The 10,711-nt window shown below is 41.1% G+C and overlaps 1 non-coding gene across 1 annotated transcript; it reads right to left on the bottom strand.

Moving 5' to 3' along the window:
* Positions 1-9,959: 9,959 nt before the first annotated feature.
* On the bottom strand, positions 9,960-10,121 carry LOC138528954 (U1 spliceosomal RNA). Its single transcript, XR_011284336.1, has one exon. It is a non-coding gene; the product is annotated as a U1 spliceosomal RNA (small nuclear RNA).
* Between the last annotated feature and the right edge of the window lie 590 nt (positions 10,122-10,711).

Here is a 10,711-nt window from a genome sequence, read left to right as displayed (position 1 = left end):
TGAGAGTGATCAATAGTACATCTAAAGTGCTGATCTGTGATGATGGAGTTAGATGTAGAGTTGTTGGATGTGATTGGTGGATGACTGTGTGACTGCTTAACAGTAGCCAATGAGGAAATGATGCAGCGAGTGAAGTGGAAAGGGTAGACGGGCTGCCCCAGTGTTATGCGCCCTGTGGTCACCGCGGTTGTCTGTGGACAGGGCGTGCCACATCCGGGGTTTCTCAGCAATTGCAGGATGGAAAGGGGACTGTAGGGATCAGCCAATCAGATGTTGGGGTTGTGGTTGGTGTTGAAAGAGGCTGTGTGTAGTGAAGATTGCAGAGATGTAGAAAGTCAGGGTGTTGGTGGTTGGAGATATGTTGTGCATGGTTTGGAGCAGTATGGTAAATGTAGAAATGTGGCAAACAATTTTGATGTTAAGGGAGTGGAGGTGGTGTGGAGCACTCTGCGTGGTTTCAATGTGCAGGGAATTGAGCAAGTTTGTGGAGATATGGGCAGGGTAAGCATTCCATATGCAGTTGCTTTGCACTGTGGTGCTTTGCATTTGAGGTATATGTCAGTGCCCATACTTTGTTGGCAGATTTAGAACACTTGGTTCAGGCAGTAATGAAAATACTTCCAAATGCAAAGGTTATATTTTCTGGTTTAGTACCTAGGGTAATATGGGACAATAATTTAGTTTTTTGTCCTCAGCAGGTGGAGAGAGGAAGATGTACCGTGGGCTTTATTGAGGTAGGTCACAGACCTTCTCATTCTCTGTTTTACAGTAATGTTGGTATCATTATATTTGACCCATCTACACTTCTTTTTTACATATGTAGTGTAGTGACCCGCATTGGTTGTGGCTCCTGTGTGGTAGATTATACCTACTGTTGTGAAGGTTTTCTTACCAAGTGATAGTTTACCATGTGTGAATCCAGTTAGCTTGCAGTTGTTTTTGGTACCGTCTGCATTATACCATAAAAGCATTACTATTACATATTTAGTATGTGTCTGTATTTGTAAGGTGGCAAGACCCCAACACCGTTCATCTTGCTAGTGACTGAAAGTGAGATAGTACAAACACACGTGTACAAATTATAGGCCACTAATATATAACTGCTGTCATGGGGTCATGGGACCACGGCCTGGCCGGAGGGGGTTGCAGCAGGGTTTGCTCGGACATTCTCATACGAGCACATTTTGTCAGGGCTTGAGACTTGCTCCTTTGAAAAATGTTTACGTGATTTGCCGTGTGAACAGGAGATGGGCTGAGCTGGCAGGTGGTGTGGCCTGGCTGTGGGAGTCGCTGGGAGAGTGCAAAGTTCTCCGGAGGAACAAAATAAATCCGTAGAAATGTTGCCCGCATTGGTGAACGGTAGCAAACAATTCATATGTTTTTCTAAAATATTTGTAATGCCACTGTGGTCTGAAAGGCTATTGCCTCTCATTCTGAGTGAAGGTCAGCACAGATGAATTTTTGTTTCAAAGCTGCGCAAACCCACGCATCGTACACAGTATAAGATTCAATTTTTTTTCTACCTTGAAACAAAGGGAGGATTCCAAAAGGAATGCATGAATGGAGGGATGTAACAATTTTAAATATGATAAGGTTCACCATTCCAAAACTGGACAAAGGAACATGTAATTTCATTTTATGAAAATTTGTTGACCTGAACAGAGTGTCTGTGTTACGCCGATAGAATGGAAATGCTGAATATTATGTATGTTTTACTTTCAACGGTTTTATAGACAAATTAGTCAACTTATCATCCACTGATCATTATTGGTGGCTTACATTGTACTCTGCTGTTGTTTGTGGCATATTGCAATATATGACACGCAATTACAACTTGTGTGTGTACTTGGCTTTGTCCTGTGCACATGGGCAATCCTGCATCGAGATGTGTGTAGTCCACTAGTGGGATCCCCCAGGTTCCACAAACCCGTAATTCAACACTAATATTTATGTGTTCTTCTTGGCCTTAGCTTGGTCCCTGATTGTAGCGTCAGCCTCTGCATCCCATTTCAAACTGACCATACTCCACTGCACTAACTTCTAAAACAAATTGAAGAGTACTTTCAACATTGTTTTCTCTGTGTTGCCCTTGTTTCACGTCCGTGTTTATCAATAGTTGTAAAACGGGGACAAATTAATGGTTAAAATGATAAACTGTAATAAAGATCGGCTACTGAGACACATATCTGTTATCTTTTTTTAAACAGGTACATCCTGACGTTCTGCGATTGCCATTGATTCCAGATACCAACTGATGTTTTTTTTTAACCGCCAGCTGCAGATACGCATGAATGGGTGGATCACAATTAATCTTTTTTGGGACGATCGCCACGTGCCTATATGCCCTTACACAGTACCAGCGATAAGGAGCAACCTCACATCGTTTACGGTGGCCTAGCGCCAAACTGATGCCAAAGCCTTACGATTCACAGTGTGTCCAAGCGCTTCTTATACCCAAAAGGAACACCGCATGACTCACGATAAAGATTTGTCCATAGAGAACGAAGAAAAAAAATAACTATTTGCTTGAATATGCCAATCGACGGATGTTCTCAGAGCGTTTATTGTGAAATAAAAGTACTTTACAAATTGTACAGTTTTGCTATTTCCTTTAAAAGTATGGTTTTATATTGAAAATTGGGATGCGCTGTGAAGTGAGATGATGTGTGTTGATATTCCGGGTTCTGCGTTAAGTAACGTTATCACGTAGGTGATGACTGGGTGCATTTGGCTACGCTGTCCAGTAACGTCCTGGAGATAGCCGCAGAATATCGCTAGGTTTGGTGATGTCAGCCTCATGGGCGGGGCATATGAATTAGTGCCGCCAGGGCAGTCCACCTTGGGCGATGCAGCAACCGATAAGATTATCACAAGATGGCTGCGCCCTGGTGCTTGATTCCGCATGCGTAAAAAAGAGAAAAACCAAGGTAAGGTGCATAGGAAATGTTTGTACGATTGATAAACGTATGATTAGAAGCACATGCTCAAACACTTGGGACAATAATATGGACAATAATATTTCTGAGCACACTATTCTTGTAATAGATCCATTTTTTTGCTGCATTCGCTGTAGATGATTTTCTAAGGTCTCTTTGTCTGTATTATTTTTAATGTCTGTATGGTGTGTTTAAAAGAAAATTTGGTAAGTACACATAAAGTAATGGGTGGTAATTGGTTTATATAGAGAAGTGTAGTGTCAACCATTAGTATCACGGTTTTCTTTCATTTCATCACAAGGAAAATGTTCTTCCAGCCATTCCAAAGTACTAGACATTTCTGTGTCTTACATATACAGTTTCCACTTCTTATTTATTATTGAATGTAATGTATTTATGTGCTGCTTTTTGAACATTTGTGACATTTGTGATGTCATTTTTGATGTCCTGGGTGTTACTCTTTGCATTGCACAGTGGTGGCGCGAGTTATGTTTGCTGAGCTTACCATAACTGGCAAATTTCAAGGGTTTTTCGGTTTTACTTGGAACCATAACGTCCCTTTAACAATGTTTTTTTCACTGAATTTGATAGGTTTTTAGTAGCACAACTTAACCATAACTTTCCTTTAACAAAGTTGTTTTACTGAATTTAAATATATACATATTCACTGAAAAAACGTTGCTAAAGGGACATTATTGTTAAGTTGCACTAATAAAAATCTATGAAATTCAATGAAAAAACTTTGTTAAAGGGATTCATTTGCCAGTTATGGTAAGCTAAGCAGCATTAATTTATGTCACACCGTGCACTGCTAAGACAAACACCCAGTACATGAAAGATGATATCATAAATGGCATTGATTCACACATATATACCAGAAAATTGTACATATTGCTTCTATAAATGCACATATGCATTGTGCAGTGATAGAAGTTTGTAAATAAAAGGGGCAGTATGGATGGACAAGTGCTCATGGGAGTCCATGAGGAAAGTACCAACAGATACCAAGGTGGGAGGCTACTAGCTCACTCCTGGGGTATAGAAGTCCCATCTTAACCGTAACATCCCTTTAACAATGTTTTTTCAGTGAAATAAATATGTTTTTTTAAAGGAAATAATGTTACGTCACTGAATATAAGTTATTCATAACTCCTCTTTTAACATATACGAAAATACAAATAACCTTTAACAAATACATTTTTTGCAACGTATACTTAAGTGTGCCATTATTAGCAGCGCATGCTGAGGATGCACGTCATTATTCAATTGCCAAGGGCATGGTGCTCGGTCATGGCCCCAGCCCCACCAAACCAATTCAAGGTTTTTGAATTCAGGATAGGTTTGAATGGGAACAATTCTGCTTGTGGCTACAGTTCGAGATGTTGGACAGGATTGAGGCAAACATTTGCGAGGAGTATTAGCAAGGACCTGAAAGCAGGGTTTTGCAAATCTGTACTGTGTTCTATGTGAAAATGAAAGTACAAACAATTGTGATATAACTTTGGTGCCTAGACAATGGGACTGGCCATGAGCAAAATCAAATGTGTACTCTGATTCTGAAAGTGTGCTTTTGCAAATCGGTAGTGTGTTTTATTTTTTTGAAAGTGTTGAACTGTGCGCAGTGGACTTGGCCCTTGGCAAGGACACATGTCCACTCTGATTTGCATATTGGGGTATGCAGCATTGCCAAAGCACATGTTCCATGGATTGTGGAGACTGGCCATGCAAGCCATGAGCATTGGCCATTGGTCACATTATGAGTAAATAGTGGATACTGAGCTTGGATGCACAGTAGTTGCAGTGAATAATAGGGGTAGTTTGGTTGGGCTGGGGTCATGGTAATTGAAGAATGATTTGCATCCTCAGCATGCGCTGCTGATAGCGACCGACATAAGTATATGTTGTAAAAAAAATATGTTTCTTAAAGGAGGTTTATAGTTCGTTCATATATATGAAAAGAGGAATTATTAAATATGTGTGTTTGTTTGTTTAATATACAGTGATGTAACACAATGAAACATTTTCACTTATAAAAACCTATGAAATTGACAGAAAAAACATTGTCAAAGCGATGTTACGGTTAAGATGCATCCCACCCTTGGGACTCCTCTGCTCCGGCAGTTAGCCAGTGGTGTCCCACCTTGCCATCCCTTTGCATTTTCCTTCTGGGTTCTCATGAGCACTTGCCCATTTGTACTGCCCCTTCTATTTGTGCACTTCTCTCACTGCACAATGCATGTGTGCATTTATAGGAGCACTGTGTACAATTGTTTTGTATAAGTAAGGGAAATGCAAAAGCAAAAGATTTGTAAACGATTGTTAAGTGGCAGTTGGTGTGTGGAAGCTTAATATGGCCATAGGGTTATATGTACAGTTTTTGGAAGTGATTGGGGGATGGATGCGTGACTGTTTGAGCGCAGGCAATGAGGTAGTGTCACAAATATACAATTAAAAAGGGTAGAAGGGCTGCCTGTGCGATGGTGTGCATGTGCCATCTAGGTCTTTTAATAATTAATGGCCTGGAAAGGGGACTGTGGAGACGGCTGATAGTTATAAAAGGGCCATTGATTATGGTCCTTATTTTATGCCAGAGAAAAGTCTTTGGGACAGAACATTATTTCTGTCCTTTTATATTTTTCTCTAGTATACAATTGCCCATTATTCCCATTAGCATAACACAAAATGCTAATGGAAATGTAGGAGACTCTTATTGAGTCTGACTACTTTACTGAGAAATGTAAAGTAGAAGGAGTCTATGACATTATTTTTTTTTCAATTTTTTAACTGTGAAAGGTTGTTCTTAAAGGAAACTTCATGGGGTGTTTTATTGTTGTTTTTATGCAGTAGAGGTCAGAAAATAGGGTGGGGCGGGAAATGAGGGAAGACACACCAATCACAAATCATGGAGAGGCAGGTGAACAGGGGAAGACAGGGAAATATGTTGCATGTGTGTTCCAGAGGGAGGCCCCAGCAGAGGAGATAGATCTGCCCCCAAATCTCTGCTTTGAGAAGCGTCTGACCCTCAGAGAGTTGGAAGTGGATGAGCGGCGAGATCAAGAAGGATAATGTTTTGGAAGAGAAATTTTGAGGTAGAGCGGTCCCAGCCCCCAGAATCTGGCCACTGGCCTCAACCACCACAATACAATTACCTATATAACAAGCACGTGCCATACACCGTCAACTAATAAAACTCACCCTAACCCCCTATAATCAAACCTATAGAAGCAGCTCCATATTATCTTTATTCCACTCCCCTACCCTTTCCAAACCATCCTTCACCCACCAAATAACTCTAAATGTGCTTCCCAAGCCGCTCGTTCACTGCACTGTCCGTGAACTACTGCAGTCTCCGCAAACCACCACAACACCTGAGCAATCTTTTTCCACCTACAGAAACAACCCCATATCATCTTTTTTCCACACCCCATCCTTCTCAGTCCCTCTTTCCACCACCAAATAACCCAAAATGTGCTTTCCAGACTTTAACCCTGCCGCGCTATATGCAGACACTGGCAAGTAATGTATTTTTCAATAAACTGTAAAACAGTGGTGTCACCATCATGGCCAAAGTTAGGAGCATCTTGTATCCACAAAAGCATGTGGATGTGTGGTCCTCCTCTGGATTTATATTCTTTTCTCCAAAAGAAGTGTTGCACTCCTCTGAATGGAGGGGTACTTGTATTGTAGATAAAGTGCAGCATGGAAATGAAGCGATAGTGAAAGTATCTTGATACATTGACAGTGTCAAGAGAACAGAGTTCTCCTGATGTTTTTATATATATTCCATCTTTATTTTGGTCTGCAGTGCGTAAGAACAAAGCATGTGGGTGGACCTAGGTTCCTTAGCATACAACGCACACCTGTGCGATGTCAGAACCAGTATTATTTTGTACCACGCATGTTTGCCAAGAGATCTGTGATACTTGACAGCTAAACTTCATCTTTGTTTTTTATCTTTTGTAGCAGTTGGGCAGGGGACATGTTTTAAAAGTTAGAGCCTTTTTTATTGTGTGTGACACTCCATAACACAGAGTTGCTTGTTCACTTTCAAAGAGGAGGTGGAAATTGTATAACATTTTATCTGAAAGTGGGGTCTTCAGAATACATTTATAAAGAGTGATATTCTGATGCGCTACTTTGTGTGGACCTTTCATCAGATCTTTCTCCTTTTCCTGTAGCAAAGAGTAGAGCAAAAGAACATGCTTCTACACTTTTTCCAATATGCACTTTGGGGATCCTTGGGCTTGATGCATTTGTTATATTTCTAATGCATCGCCAATGGTGTCTTTGTAGTATAGTGCGCAAATTGTATACTGGTCTAAAATCTTGGCTGCTGTAACAGGATCTACACGTTCAAATTGGCCAGTTACTGGTGAGTCTTGAATTATTTGGGTGGTTTCTCTTAAGTTTTCCTCTATGGTTATATCTTTGTAGCATTCATTTTTTAAGTCGACTAGTTGTTGTCAAATTTGTTTGTTTTTTGTTGTAACTCCATTAACTAGTACAGTCAAGGATTGATCTATTCTGTACTCCTAGAGTTTCGACATCTTCTTTGAGATCTATTGTCAAAAACACGGCTTTGCCACGGATGCCCTTTAGCAACTCGGATGGAGTTAATTTGGCTGAATTCGGTTGAAGGTGTATTATAGCTTGAAATGAGTGTGCTGTTTGGATGATAATGCTCTCAAACAAGTTAAGTTGTTGGAGAGCTTTTGCAAGTGGGAATATGTCTAAGTTATTAGTGATAGAACATGATGGCATTTGGTTATTATCAAGCTTTATGTTGCAGTATGTGCAAACTATTGAGGGGTCAGCTATTTTGTGTGTATTTCTGCTGTTAGATATAAAGTTAATTGAAACCATTAGGATTCCTTATTGTCCTCTATTTTGTAGGCTATACATATTACTTGTGTGGTCTTTTTATGAAATGATCTGCGACAACAGACACACACTTGGTCTGGTATTTCAGCAGTTGTGTTTTGAAACAAAGCTGTTTCTTTTTTGTAAGTCTTTGTTAGGACGTTGGTGTTTATGAGGTTGTTCTGTGCTGCTTGTGTGAATCCATTCGCCATCACAGAAGTTTGAACATGTATCTACATGGACACGGTGCATGTTTAAAAGTGCTTTTTGTAATGTTTTGATTAATTTAGTTAGTGGTTTCATTCTGTTAAAAATCAATATAAATAATATTCTCTTTAGTGGAAAAGGGCTGTGAATTAGAGCTTTGAGGATTACACTACTGCGTTAGATTTAAGGGTAGATCATGACTTTTCAGCTGTTATTATAAGATTGTGAAGAACTGTAGGGTGGAACATTTGTTGTAGAATACATTTGTTTGATGCTTTACTGTGACTATGTTAACATTGGTAGATACAGTGTTAGGTTTGTTAGTAGGTCTGTTTTTCTTTGTCTATATTTGTTTTACTTTTAGTTTTTGCAAGAGGAGCCTTACCTTTAGTTTGGTTGGGTGAGTTTACCAGCTCTTTTGTTTTAATGCTTTCTATAAAGTGTTTTAGAGGTGGATGACGATATGGTCTGGTTTTATTCGTATCTGCTCTATTTTTCTTTCTTTTCTATGGAGTTGCTTTTTAGTAGACATGTTGTTGTCTCTGTTGGGAAAAGAGAACGCTTGGGTTTGGAAGTTGTGCAATGTAAATGCATGTATTATGACTGGGTTTGTGGGTGTGATTTTAGAGCTTAATACAGTGTTGTTTGATTGTGAGGTGGCATATCAGGTGTGGTTGGGAAGGTTGTGAGAGGAAGAGTCTGTAGACGTGTGATAGTGTTCGGTCAGTGAGTAAGGGATTGGCGGTGTGATTGAATCAGTAGTGCTGTTTTCAGGAGAACAGTAGGTGTTACAATGGTGGTGTTTAGATATGAATAGGAAGAATGTGAATGGTGCAGTATAATGAGTTAGACAAAAGAAATATTGGTTTGAAAAGAGTAGTGTGTGGTAATATATACATAGTGGAACTGTGCAGTTTGCAATGATGTAGACATTGGTAAATTTGATGGGAAAAATTCAATTTTCTTACATTGCTCAGAAACAGATGTGGCTGCGTTTGAGTTTATTTGGTCCGCTAATGGAAAAGCGAGTCGCAACATCAATATAGCTGTGTGTGCTTTTCTGTGAGATGTTGGTATGAATTTTTTTCATAATGACACCATTACATTTGATATTGCCAACATTTATCAGAGAGAGGGAGTCCACCTAAGGCAGTCTTGTCCAACCTTTTTGAATGTGGGGCCGAAGCATTAACTTTTTGTCACCCGGTGGGCCGGCGAGCCAAAAGTCAACAACTTCGCCCAAAGCAGTATATTAAAAAGCGATATTGTGTGGCCTTTGACACAATAGCATCACAAGCATTGATAGCCATGCAGTCCCAAAGATAGCTTTTGGTGTTGGGGGCACTGATCAATGGTTAGTTGCTTGTGATTTCTTTCAGTGTGTTTGTGTTAATATTTTTCTGAAATAGTGGGGGCGACCAAGCATAGCGAGGGAGCTACAAGTATCTAGGGAGGGTTTGGGGGGGTTCCCCCAAGACTTTCTTTCCAAATATGGTGTTGAAATGGTGCATTCTACAGCAGAAAAAGCCATAAGTATACAATCAGTTCTAAAGGGGAACATTCAAATTCCATGTCAGCAACAGCAGAAAAGAACATTTTACAACACAACACATTTTAATGATCAATGTGTCCACAGTGTAAGACAGCACTGTCACTGATGTAACACATTGTCATGCTGGTTGTACTCAACATATGCCAGCATTGTCCTGTACAAAGCATGATTGATGCTGCCTGAACATGTGCAGTGTGCCCAATACATATGGCAGCTTATCTCTGTAATATACATTACTTCCTTGGTAATGAAAGAAGCATAAGTCAATTCAACAGATAAAATGTGGAAAAGTGATCACCCAAAGGTGAACCTAATTGAAGAAATGCAAAGTGAGCACAATCTTAAAGTATGCAACCTAGCGGGCCTAGTGCACACTTTACCTTTTCTTTCTTTCACCAATAAATCAGGGGTGAGCGCAAACGCAGTCCCCCGCTACCAGAAATAATTTGTCAAGTATCCTGCATTTGGGACATAGCAGGGTTCAGCAAATCTGATGTGCAATGGGTGAGCCTCACCCTGGAAGATCTGCCCTTGAGATCACAGATTCTCCCCTGCCAGCTAAGTATGAGTTGCAAGCAAGAGGGCAGGGGTTGGGCCCGTTCAGGAAACACCGCTAAGCGAAGATGAGAAGGCAGGCCCTGACCCAGCCCCAACCACCCCCAACCCCCCAGAAGCTCTGAGCATCTGCAGAGCTGCATGGCCCGCATGTAGGCCTGTTGTAGTCTTCCCACTGGTCTGTCGGCCCCACATGGGCCCATGGCCCTCCTGAGTGGACAGGTCACCCCGCTTAACAAGAGCATCTCAGCCAGGGTGTCCCCCTGCTGGACACAGCAACGCCATGAAGGCAAGGCCTCATCAGTGCTCGGACGAGGCCGGCGGCAGGCAGCTAGCAGCCAGCCACCTACCCCCAGGTGCTGGCTGGGCCTTCTTAAAGTTGGAGGATCTGGATGTGAAAAAAGAGGCCAAGCAGGGCAGGGTGGCTTCAAGAACACAGGCACCTGATATCATGAGGTGCACATGTCTGGGGTTAGGGACCTGCGCCCTTCACCCATCCAGTGAATGCTGTGAACCTGAGCTGCTCAGTGCTGGTCCCATTGACACCATCATAATCATCCTGGACCTCGACACTCCACCACCCCTGAATCTCAGAGTTCTG

This window comes from Ambystoma mexicanum, chromosome 7q (assembly GCF_040938575.1).
Source record: "Ambystoma mexicanum isolate Mex_15411 chromosome 7q, UKY_AmexF1_1, whole genome shotgun sequence".
Taxonomy (NCBI): Eukaryota; Metazoa; Chordata; class Amphibia; order Caudata; family Ambystomatidae; genus Ambystoma; species Ambystoma mexicanum.
Note: the sequence above shows the minus strand (reverse complement) of the source record. Positions and strands in the feature narration are given on the sequence as shown.